Source organism: Pleuronectes platessa, chromosome 10 (assembly GCF_947347685.1).
Source record: "Pleuronectes platessa chromosome 10, fPlePla1.1, whole genome shotgun sequence".
NCBI classification, from domain to species: Eukaryota; Metazoa; Chordata; class Actinopteri; order Pleuronectiformes; family Pleuronectidae; genus Pleuronectes; species Pleuronectes platessa.
Genome location: NC_070635.1, coordinates 5,209,000 through 5,222,363, shown reverse-complemented (window position 1 = coordinate 5,222,363; position 13,364 = coordinate 5,209,000). Strand labels below are relative to the sequence as shown.

At 39.6% G+C, this 13,364-nt stretch overlaps 1 long non-coding RNA gene and 1 pseudogene across 1 annotated transcript; one reads left to right on the top strand and one right to left on the bottom strand.

Moving 5' to 3' along the window:
* Positions 1-1,084: 1,084 nt before the first annotated feature.
* LOC128449208 (sialic acid-binding Ig-like lectin 14) lies at positions 1,085-10,616 on the bottom strand (annotated as a pseudogene).
* Positions 8,827-9,912, top strand: LOC128450192 (uncharacterized). The gene is made up of 2 exons (XR_008339957.1): positions 8,827-9,087; positions 9,580-9,912. It is a non-coding gene; the product is annotated as an uncharacterized LOC128450192 (long non-coding RNA).
* Positions 10,617-13,364: the final 2,748 nt, after the last annotated feature.

Below are 13,364 nucleotides of genomic sequence, written 5' to 3'. Positions count from 1 at the left end.
AGATCACAGAACTTTTTCTTTTTACTGTAGAATGTGTGATCAAAGTTATTTTTCATCTTGTCTCAGAATTTCCTTGTTCCTCTTTTCATTTCTTTTACTGACAGTTAGAGTTGGCACTGTTTTGTTCTTCATTTCACATAAGTCACCTCACCTCTACATGTAAAATATGTTGACTGCAAACATTTATACAATATTTATTACATTTTAATATTTGAACCTTTATTTTGAAATATACTGTTAAAAAGTCATATCTGGCTCTTTGGGTTCATCTCAGTCTTCAAGTATTTCAACTTAATGGATAAAAAGGGTTTTGAAACATTATAATTATTATTATTAATAATAATACAACAATGTATTGATCTTGATAACAAACATATTTATGAAAAAAATCAGATTGTTTCATCCCGAAAAAATACAGTTTGTTGTCAGTGTATAAACTGTAAATACAACTTCTGAAACACTTTATTTTACTCTAGTAGATTAACATCATGAGGAGATAAATAACCATAGAAGCTTGTTCTTACCTCAGAGGACCCACTTGTATCAGTCTGTCACACACAGCCTCACTCCGAGAATGAGACTTTACTGAAATAGGAAGTTTTCACACTTTGAAAGGGGATGCAAAGAAATGATTATCATCCCTTATCATTCAAGCCAGAAGACAGCTTCTTGTAGGTGTGATGATTACAGTGATAGCGTTTGCAGCTTCTCACGGTATCTGCACGTGAACTCTTGTTCACAGGCACAGAGCAGTTTTCATTACTTCATATTAATTTGGAGAATTAATGCTCAAATATTTTTTACAGTGTCTTTATTTAAAACTTCATCTAACAATGTGAAACGTATCAAAACGGTTTGTGAAGAGTTGAATAAACATAAAAGTACAGGTGAACAACACGTAAACAGGAAACATCTCACACAGAGAAAAGCATTTCACTCCCGAGAGCTGCAGCCACGATCTTCTCGGCATCGGCCGCCATTTCATCAATGGAGCCGTTCAGAGCTTGCAGCATGGCGGTGAAGGAGCGGCTGGCAGTTGAAACCGCGGTTTCCCACTACAGCAAAGTTGATCCTATTTTTCCTTCTAAAGGAAACTCAGGCCTTTGAAAACATCAGCCATTTCTGCAGAGAGACACAGAGTGAATTATTAGAAGAGTCACAACAGGTCCTTTGATAAAGAACAGATATGATGGATACTATCTATCATCTATCCACTAATTCCACTAATCTCTCTCTCTCTCTGTTTAGTCTGTTGTTCTGTGACTTTCATATCTGGAGAAGAGTTCATCTTATCGGCTTCACACGTGACAAGTGCATTGTTAAGGGCCCAAGGAAGTGCAGTGTGGAATTTATCGTGACTTGGACACGCAATACTTTCAACAATAAGCTGATAAGCTTTGAATAAACAGGCGACCAGTGCTCTGCAGCAGAGGCGACTGGGACCATCAACGGTTCTGTGGACTGAGTCCCACAGTCGGCCTTTAGTTGCTGTGACAAATCAAACAGGCACGTTTACAACTGGCTCTGGTAACAGTAGATACAACAGGTGTCTTTGCAGTAGTTATGATAAAGCATTAACTTAGAGGAAACCTGAACTAAAAAGTTAAATAATAATAATATATTAATGTTATATTCTTAAGCAGTACTGTTAGTGGAGGAAAGTAAACATGTAAATATTCTCCAGAACTGTGCATTTCTTGTTTTTTAATTAAACTTCTTCTCTACAACTTATCACCCTTCATCTGTCTTTAGTTGTTCAGGAGAGCATGACCCAGACAAATACCTTCATCTGAAGTAACTGAATCAGCTCCATGCAGGTCCGGACCTCTGTATTATTTAACAATGTGTGTATGTGGGCGGTGGGTGAGTGAGTAGGAGGTGGAGTGGATCATCTTCTGGTAAATATACAGAATACAGAATCTACTTTGCACTGTTGCAATGTAAATATGTGAGCTGGGTTGTTGTTTCTTCACTGAGACTCAAATGAAGAGATTTCTTCTGACACACTTTCCTTTGGGAAGGAACAAGAGGCTGAAGTCAAGCCCAAGAGAGAAAGACAGTGAGGTGGTGATGATGAGAGAGAAGGACCAGTGTTCCCACTGTTCCCACCCAGGACAGAATCAGAATTACATCGCTGTGCTGTGGAATACAAAGACTGTTCTGATCCTGTTCAAACAATTTATTAACCACAAGTTCTTTGACAATTATAAAGGAACTTACAGGCTCAATGTAAATACACACCATGATGCAAACTCAAACACAATGGTAAGTCATTGATGCTATTGTCCACTGACATGGTTTAGAAGCTACTGTTAACCAATAGCTGATCTCCAAACATCTTAAATTTGCAAATTTAGATCGGGGAATACTTCCCTCCGGCTACAGGCCTGGTTCCATGGCATCTAAAATACTAACTCATTGATGCACCTGTATGGAAATTTAATAACGTGTCTAATAATATCCTAATGTCTCAGAATTTGGACTTTTACTTTGGATAATCCAGAGTTTAAGTTCAGGATATAGTCATATCCTTGATTTTATTTTAGTTCTTACTTAACTCAAGTAAATGAAAGGTTTACATGGTCTGTTAATAGAAATGCATCACAAGATAATGTCCATTTCATTACACAATGCATTTTGTGTGTACATGTTTTCTTCAGAAACTTTTCCGCGCAGTGACATGTTCACAAATCCCACAAAAATGTCAATAAACTTTAAAGTTCATCATTTGTTCCAACATATTTCATTTTATTTTGAGAAACGCGATATTTACATTTCAGGTGTGTGGCTTTGGATCAAGTTCACAACACTGGAAAGGACAAAAAACACATTCAGCAGTGATTCTCAGCATTTCTTGTCTAACTGCATGTCATTTATATATATAGATTATATAAAAAGTTATTAATACAATTATTTTACACTCACATTATTTACATTTTAAGTTGGAAAATAAGCATTTGAACCATTTATCCCTCATATTTTGCTTTGTTCACTATTTTCTCCAGAACCTTTAATTAACAGTTTTAAATATGTATATATTATATTTTAGCTCAGTAATGCAACTTCTGTACCTTCTTGCTAACTAGTTTTAAAATACCTCAACTGGCAACACGGTTTAACACATGAACTCTTCAGACTCTCTGTGATGACTTATTGTGAATATAAACTTCCTCAGGCCCGAGGTAGCTGTAAAAAGCAGGACGAGAACATCTCGGGTCAAATCCTGACGTCAGAGTAAAGACTCTCATCTTGGTGTGAGCTGCTGGAGTCTCTGTTGGTCGCCTGACGTCGGGGCGTCGCTGTGAATCTCACCTGTGGAAAGTTCAGCTCCACTTCACCTTCACTGGTGTGGTCGTCAAGTAGATTTGAAGATGTTGGTGCACGTGCAGCTGCATCACTAATGTTTTCATAGTCCTGCAGGATCTCTGGTTCATTCTAGGATGAGATTAGAGGTAGTTTATAGTTTATTTATGGAACAATTTCTGGATTAATTCAATTTATAGCAAAACATAGAGACTGATATAAAGAAATGAGAGTTCACGGTTCCTGACCTTTTTAACTCGTGTTGGCTTGGACACCTTCGCATACACGGAGTCTTCTTCCACCTTTCTTTGCTTCTTCCTTGAAAAACAAATATCAACATGACATGTGCTGATTAATAACGACTTTGTTGTTCTGGTATTGTAACACAAAGATTAAATTCTCACTTCAGATTATTCTTAAAGTTCAGAGGAGCGTAGTTGACAGAATCCTCCTCGGTGTTTCCAGCTTGCCGTCTTGTGTGGTTTTGTGCAGAGGCAGCCTGAGCAGATGCAGACAGAAAACATCATTGATTATCAAGCAGCAACTGAATCTCTTCATTCAGGCTCTAAAATGGATGCTGTACAGGTTGTCTTTTAACTATTGGCCCCAGTATACTGAGATAGAAGTGTACTGACAGACAGCTACTGACAGGACACACAGTGAGGGCAGGATATGGAAGAACAAGGAGGGAAAAGCAACAGCTTGAACCGTACAAGACACATCTGCATGTAGAGCCAGATTAATACTGATGATAGAAGATGGAAGGCAGTAGCTCTACATGGTCAATTTGAGGGGTTGAAGATATCCTGATAGATATTTATTCGTAATTTAAAAAAAATGATGTGCACATGTTGTTGTCTTGTTTCAGATCCTTGCATCGTGTGTTCTCAAAATAAAACAAATAACAGATTCTGGGACTTTGGATGCTTTGTAATATCACCATTAAAACATATTTGATAACATATTATTGAAATTATGACTTTAGAGCAGAGGTTTTCAAACAGGGGTCCGCGGCCCCCTGGTGGTCCGTGACGGCATTGCAGGGGGTCTGCCAAATTAACTTTGATATTTCAACACATTTCCAGATTACTCTTGAATATCATGAAAAATATCTAAAATAAGAGAAATATATCTATAATAATATAAAGGTGATGAGGGGAACCTTGAAACCGGCTTGGGGCTAGAAACTGCAGGTAGTTTTCCCCTGTGCATGCGTGTTAAAGAGAGATGTACAAGAGCGGTTGAGCTAGGTAGAAAAACTCTCAGGAGGTGTTGGAGATGTAGTTTGTGTGATGGGAATTTTTGTTTTCCCAAAAAGAAGGCCCAAAAGGGCCGCATTAATAATGACAATATGAAATAAAACAAAAGAGTGAAAAACAAATACTTTGTAATGAGAAAAATGAATTGGCATAATAGCCAAAACAATTAATTGCAATAACAGTCAACTTTACCACGTTCGCTGGTTGAGAAACAATTTCTTAGGAGAGTTATAACACTTACGTCTATCGAGTAGCAGTTCTCCCAACAGAATGAATAGACAAGCTTAAATCGGGCCTAAGCACGCCCCTACAGTTGGCACAAACCATGATTGTTATTGATCACCGTTACTTTAACGTTCTCTCAACATGTCAGCTACATGTCTGTACATTTAAGTCATGAACGTTATATATTGATGTACATATGGTTCTAAGATGCAGTACAACTACAAACTGCATTTTAATTATGTTTCCAATTCTTAAGCACTGAAAATCAACCATTTTTGTTGTTTTTTACAGAGATTTTTCTAGATTTGTTAACTAGATATATTTAGATTTGCTTTAGAGTATTTGGAAGAATCAGTAGTTTTACAGCTGTAACAGGTCAGAAGTGATGAGGCAGAGGCTTAAATATCCTGAATCTTAGACCTGTAGTCTCCTTAATCACTGTTTCCTACGATTTCAATATACATAAAGCCAATTAGATATAAATGTTGAAGTTTCAACAACTGGTTGTTAAATAATTAAAAAATCGATTGTGCTACGACACGGTTCTGACAACAGGCCACCATGACTAGACACTTTGAATTAAACTCTTTTTAATATGAATCTTCTTGAGTTTTACTAAAGTCTCTGTTTAAAGACTGTTTTAACTTATTGTTTTCTAGTTTAAAGTGTTGTCTCAACCCGGGACTCACCTGTCCCACCTGGGGCAGATTCAAAATGCTGTAAACAAGGTTGATGTCGGTCGGAGGCCTGTGGAATATAAAAGATATGTAAGAATAAACATATGCATACAGAGTGAATGACTATTATAAATAACAGGGCAGACTTTCATTGTGTTATTCATGTCGGAGGATATAGAACATAAATGGATGCTTTGACTCCAGCATGAGCAGCAGTCCATGTCTGACTCTGTCCAACATGATGATCCTTGTCCTGGGTGGGGACAGTGTGTTGAGTGGGTGTGGTCTTACGTGCTCTCTGGAAGAGGCTGGTGTCCAGGGGCGTCTGGACGACTCAACTGCTCTGAAAAACCAGAAGGGGATTTGGTGTTTGTTGTTCCTTGTTGAATAGATTTTTTCCTCCTGAATCTGAAAACATAGAGGGACATGATGTGGTTACACATGCCGGACCATCTCTGAAATGTATTTATTTAATCAAATTCACTTCTTATTCATTCACCTTAAAACTATGACGATTAAAATGATAATCATCAGGACAAATAGAGCAGGAAGGAGGAACTTCAGGATGTGCAGAGAGTTTCCTGTGGCTAAAAGAGAGAGAGCATCATATCGAGCTTCACCTTTGGCTACCGAAATCAAATCATTTACTCCTTGATTCTTATTGTGTGTTTGTGCGAAGGATGTAGGAAATGGGACGTACAGATGGACAACCAGAAAACATGATCTGATATAAACCTCCCACATGTCTCCTGAGCAATAAAACACAATTATCAGGCTTTGAAATTCACTCACGTTCAAACAGATGGACGGGATCAGACAAACTTTGATTTACTTCATTTTGTGCGATGCAGTAGTAGACTCCTGGCTGGTTTGAGTACACTGTGTGGTTTTGATGCTTTGACACAAGTTCATCCTGTTCCTCTCCCTGACTCTTCCTGTACCATGAGTAGTGTTGGACTGGGGGAAAGCTGTGACTGAAGCAGCTCAGCATCACGGAGCTCCTCCCGTCAAGCTCCTGCTTCTCTGCCGACTCCGTGATGTGTGTGTGTACAACTATCCGGGAAATTCAGGGGAAAAGACAACGTCATTTCCTGAACCTCATCAAAGATCAAACATGAAATACACAACAAGTGAAGTGTCATTATTGCTGCTCTTTAAAACCAGACTGAGAAGAATGTGAAACGTATTTTCACACCAGTTAATGGGCATTGAAACCATAAAAGATAAAACAGACTGGCTTGAGATTCTACTGATGAAACTTTCAATTTTTCTCTCAGCATTTTCTCTTCCTAGCAAAGGGTTAACCCTAACAGCCACTGATTTTAGGTAAGTGTTCCATTTTTTTACTTATTTCTGATCAGGTTTGCTAAACCTTATTTTGAATGACATCATATTGTGAAGTAATGTTTTCTTCTTTTTGGAACCAGCACGTCTGATCAGTATTTACTTTATACTCAGAAATGTAGAATATATCCTCCTTGTTTATCCATTCACCATCACAAGTGCATTAGTCCATGTGATCCGCGATGGAAGGAAACCTTCAACACTGCACTTCAGATTCAGAGTCTCACTCTCACTAACACATTTTGGGTTATTCTGACTTCCTTCACATCTACGATAGATAAACACACGTTGCACAGTCATATAATGTGGTTAAGAACAAAGTTTCTTGTTGTAAAATTCAGCCCCTCAGAAATTAAGAAGTTCTACTCACAGCTCACACTCAGAGTCGCCGTCTCCTCTGTGCTCACGTTTCCTTGGAAGAGGACCGTGCAGGTGATGCTGGTTCCATGATGTTCAGCTGAAGGGGAGAAGGACAGAGTCGAGCTGCGTCTCTTAGCGAACTCAGTCACATTCTCAGTTTCGAAGGCCGTGATGTTTCCTGTGAGGTCAGCGTCGCTCTCTCCTCTTCCTCGCCACCTCCAGGTGAATGTAGGTTCAGATCCAGAGCAGAGACCAGGAGCAGTGCAGGTCAGTGTGGTCAGCTGTCCTTCCGTCAGAGGTGGAATCATCACTGTGGGCCTCTGACTCAGACCTGATGGGAGACCAGTTCATGAATGGAGTCAGATCAGAACGTCATCATTCACTTCATTCACTTTTTTTTTTAAATGGGGCAACGATAAACTGCATCAGCTAAACAACGGCCAAAATGACTTTATGTCCCACCCATAGACTGTGAATAAAGATGGACGACATGACAGCTGCACTAAAGTGAAGCCAAATTCCCTTGATCACCCTCTGGTGGTTGGCTGCAGTACAGGTCATTAACCATGCCACCTCCATGTTAGTGAATGGGACATGGATCAAAAACTCAAACTTCACCTAAAATTTACTTTTCACAAGAACTGTTTCCGTCACTTCCAGGAGATCATATCACACTGATGTTTGTCAAAGTGCAGATTCTTCAGAAAGTTTGTTGCTAATACGTTTTTTGGTGTTAGCCTCTGTAACGGGATGAAACATCTTAATTGGTCCTACAATCGGTTGAGCCCATGTACTGACTGGACTTTGACACCACTCTACATCACAACATCTCTACTGTGCAAACTTTGACACCAAAAGTGCAACGTGGCATCACACGTATTTTGTACAACGGAAGGAAATGGAGAAGTGTTGTTCATGTTTATTTGCAGCCTATGGCCCAAATATAACAAACATGTCATTCAGCAGGTTGGTTCATACCTTGAACAGAGACAGTTGCTCTTTGGGGGAATTTATATGAACCTCCCCTCGGTAAAGCTTCAACTCTGAGTTGATATGCTCCAGAGTCTGACTCCTTGAGGTCATTGACGATGATGCTGCAGTTTTTCTGGCTCACATCAGACTCCAGCAGTGACACTCGTCCTTTAAACTCCGACTGAACCTTATCGCTGGAGGTGTTACTGTTGAAAATCATGTCTCCATAACCACATCTCCCTTTAGTCGCTTCACATTTAAACCAAACTATATGTGAGATGTGGATATTCTCAGGAACAGTGAAGGAGCATGGTATCACGACACAGAGTCCAGCCTCAGCTGTTATGTTTCCTTCAACTAGAGTGATACAGTAATCTGTCAACGGACAACTTGTTCTCCCCCGCACTGAAGAACCTGTTAATGCAAATGTAACCTGTTGGAAAAAGAAACCCAACTGTTACTAAATATGTTGGAAGAAAGTGTTACAAATATGAGAAATATGTTAAAAATATGTTCTTTCACTGAGAATTATTTTTATTTAATTTATACATTTATTATTTAATTCATAACTACATTCTTTATTTTATTCTTCATTTCATTGATCATTTCATTTGATCTCAGAGGTCTTTTTGATTCAGTAGATGGTCCTGTGAAGAAAAACTTCTCAAATTGATTTCATTGGTTCATTTCAGTTTAGCTGAGTTGCTATTGGTTAAGGCAACGCATGTCCCGCCTCCTTCACGTTAGAGACGCTGCGGTAGTGTGTGAAAAATACACAGAGAGCAGCAGGACGATAATTGAGACACAGAGGTTTTGGAGTGATGAAACTTTAAAAAATACACTTTATATTGTTAAAAGGAGGAACTGTGTAAACAGAGAAAAGTCCGGTGAACCACTGAAGCGACCCTGGGAACATCTTGTGTTTGTTTTATTATTTTATTGTCCCGGTGAGTACTATCTGTATTAGCAAATAGCTCTGTGAATTAGCTTAGCCTCGTGGTGGGTTAGCTACCGAGTGGGAACATAAAGTCACAGTGTTGTGGTATTTTTCTAATGATAGTAAAGGAAAACGGGAATATGTGTGTAAAATGAGTATGCGTGCATGTTATTTACATTGTATGAACAGAGAAAGACATCATTTAGCTGAGTTTCATGGGTTATGAAGCTATATATTCTGTATATTACTGTGCTGTGGTGTGTATAGGTACGAGGTATCAGTAATCTGAGCATTTAATGGTGAACTGTGAGTGGTCTTATATTAATGGTTTTCTCACTACAAAACAGTGAAGTGGACATTTCATGTGTTAATATTGCGATGCAGCAGTTATCTTTTAACAAGTTAACAGTGAAAAGTTGCATTATACATTGATATTGATAAAATTAAACTGTACAGTTAAGAAAGGTTGAATAGATTTATATCAGTCTGTTATATTATACAGGCTGGGTTTTTTGGATACCCTGAGATCCTGGACCGTGGATTTGGAGTGATTCTCTCCCTGACGAGGGGGATGGCGAGCTACCCGCGTGAGCATTTTGGATTGAGGAGGAACCTTTCCATTCTTCATTCTCTGTCCTGCCAGAGTGGTAGGGTTGTGGGGAAGGACTTCCAAGAACTTTCGAATTGAACTATTTCTTTTGGGTAAAACATTTTATTTTATTTAGGGTGCACCCGGTAAAAAAGACATTTCAAATAAGAACAAAAGTAACTGTCGGCAGTGTATGTAAACTGTTTATTTTCTATATATGTTAATACAGTGTTTTGCTTAAATCTACCTGTGTGTTCCTTTTACTCATTGCGGTGTCCAATCTCTTCTTATTACTTTGCCCTGCGAACCTAGTGTGTACTTACCTGTCAAGTGGGTTACACAAACATTAAGAGAAAAACAGAGAGGGAGATTATTTACACTTTTAAAATATACCAAAAAAAGTAGAAAAGCTATTTAGAAAGAAATAGAACATGAGAATCTGACAGTTTTACACAGTTTTATACATAATGATGTCAGAAAACACAACACAGAGGAATTCAAATTTTAATCCCAAATGAAAAAAAAAATGTTTTTGTTTTTTTTGGCAAACTATTTCCACCTATTTTCTTCATTACTATAAAGTTGGCATATGAGTAAAATAAAAAGTCAATACCTGTCTCAGTATCGCTGACTCTCACAGAGAAAAGCAGAGTCGCCCAGATGAGAACAAACATCTCTTCTTCTTCTTCTTCCTCCAACGAACCTGACACAGAAAATACAGTAACGGAACCAGAGGAAAGTCTACCATCGAAATCATCGTCTTTAAAAAGGATGTTGCACCTTTTAGGAGAACAAGCAGCAGCTCTGAATCGATTTACATCTGTTAAAGTCTCAACTTTTTGCCATGTTTCACGACCCCTGTCCAACTGTGAATCATTAACTGTACAGTTTATATTTAAAACTACATCCTCACTCTTTCTCCAGCACAGTCTCACACCTTCACTTCACCAGCAAAGACAGGAATGAGGCAAAGATGGTTACATAAACCTTTACAATTCAAAACATTATATATGTCAAGCATTAGTTAAATGTTGTATTTTACCTTTCTCTCTCCCTCTCTCTCTGTTACTGCTCTGAAGTGACTTCTGCTCTTGATGCTTGTCTGTCTACTCCCCAATTATCACACTCAACAGTTTAAAGAAGTCACTGCTGGGAAATGTTTTCCTGTCCACATCGACAGGCTTTTACACACTGTGATATGTAAGAGGCTTGAACACCATATTTGTCTTGTGTATTTTAATAGGAGCTTTCTGCAGAAAGGATCAACAAAGAGAGTCACAGGGATCTCAGAGTGAAGATGGAGAACAGTCAAATGCAAGGATCTTATATAGAAGAACTAAGGATGTTTGTCCGAGCCAGTTCAGACTGGTTCTGTAGACGCAGTTTGAGACCGGAATTAAGATTTGCATATGTTTCCTTTGAAGTTTAATCAGACGAAATTAGGTACAAAATAGGTTTCCCACACACTCTCTCTCTCGGTGCATGCTGGGAGTTTGGTGCATGAGCGAGTGACGGAGCGAGTGTGATTTTCGTTCTTTATTTTTCTTTTGTTTGTTATAAATGTTATTATTTTTCAATCACATAGCACATTAGAGTCGAAGTAGTTTATTTTCTGGTGGTTTGGGTCTTTCTGTGGGTGTCTTTCCCCTCACCAGCGTCTGGCTGGTGGCGTGGCGGCCGCCATGGCCAGCGGGAATTTTAAATCACTAACAAGAAAACACGGGGTTAAAATATGTGTAAGTTTCCCCTGCAGCGTGGAGAGCATCGGGCTCGCTGTGGGAGAGAAGGTCGGTCACAGCTGCGTGGTGTCGGCCGCGTGGATGAACAGCGCCGTGGTCGTGTTCCTCGGCCGCGTGGAGAAGGTGAACTCGGTGGTCGAGACAGGTATCACTGTGAACGGCTGTTTGGTACAGGTACTGCCTTTGTCCCAACCCGCTACCAAGGTGGTCCTGTCCATCCGTTCATCACCGATGAGTTCCTCAGCAGACTGCTGTCCAGGCATGGGAAGGTACCGTCGCCTATACGGAAGTTGTTGTCTGGATGTAAGTCTCCATTACTGAAACACGTACTGTGACAGTGGGTGCTTTGGGAGAGGTAGAGGAAAGGGAGGTGGGAGGTAAAGGGGAAGAATAGGGTGGTGTAGGTAGCAAACAGGTAGAGGAGAAGACAGCTGAAGAAAAGAGCATTTAGCAGGATGGAGGGGACAGTGGAAGGAAAGGAGAAGAAGCAGGGGAGGGCAGGGTGGCATGGAGTGAACAGGTGGAGGAGGAGGAGATGAGGAAGAAGCAATAAAATCAAAACAAACAGTCAAACGCAGGAGGTCAGCCAGGACAGTTTTAAACGAAGCAAAGAGCAGTAAAGTACAAATGCACAGTGATGTGAGTGAAAGTGAGTGTGTGTCTGACAGCAGCAACGTTCCGCTTTTTCTAAGCAGTCAAAAAAAGAAATTTCTTACAATAGACAAATTTAAATAGTTTTTTCATCTCACAAAAAATCAACAGGCTCTTAAACTTGAAGACCACTTCACAAATCTAGGTCAAACTCCACATGAGCCAGAGGGAGGAGTCTGGCCTCACAGACCAGGAAGTTTTTAGAATAAAAAAAATGGTGCTCAGAGCAAAGAGACAACTGAGCAGTGATGGAAAGGACAGCAATGTGTGTGTTAATTAATTTTATTGTTTACTGTTGTTGTTTCTGACATTTTAAACAACATGGATGTTTTTAAAGTTGGGGTTTTAAACGTGAACGGTGCAAGAGATCAAAGGAAGATAACTCTTATTTATGAAACAATGAAAATTAAAAAAATTGATGTCATGTTTTTACAAGAAACGCACAGTGATTTTAATAATGAGCCTGACTGGAGGAGGGAGTGGGGAGGGGAGGCCATTTTAGGTCAAAACACTTCTCTGAGTGGAGGAGTGGGCTTCCTCTTCTCCACGGCTTTTAAACCAAACTCACTGGAGGTCAAACATGTGATCCAGGGGAGGCTTCTTTTAGCCAAAGCTCAGTTCGACCACTTTACTGCTGTTTTTATTAACGTCTATGCTTCAGCAACCGGTGCAGAGAGGAAGCCGTTTTTACTGAAAATAAGTGAAGTTATTAATGATTGTGCAATGGAGGATTTTTTATTCTTGGGTGAGGATTTTAACTGCACTGAAGATGAGATTTTACACCACAACCACGCAGAGCCTCATCCAGCCTCTCAGCACTCCTTAAAGCAGCTGGTCCACTCTCACGGCCTGGAGGACGTGTGGAGGAGGATGCACCCAGACTGCAGACAGTACACCTGATCCCACATCAGAGAGAGTAGGGTCTCCTCAGCCAGGCTAGACAGGATGTATTGTTTTAAACATCACTCTAACATTTTTAAAAGCTGTGCCATCATGCCTGCTGGTTTTAGTGATCATTCCCTGCTTTTATCTCATGTTTTTGTCAGGATTGTTTTACTGAAGAGATCGTATTGGCATTTTAATTCTGTTTTAACATTCGATAAGAATTTTAAAGATGTCTTTACATTTTTCTGGGGTGTTTTTATACAGAGGAAGGGCGAGTTTAGCAGTCTTAGGCAGTGGAGGGACCATGGCAAGAAACAAATACGCCTATTGTGTCAACAGCACACCCTCAATGTCACACCAGACGCCATCCGATCTATGAAAGATCTAGAGACTGATATAGTGGAACTAGAGCATTTAAGTGAG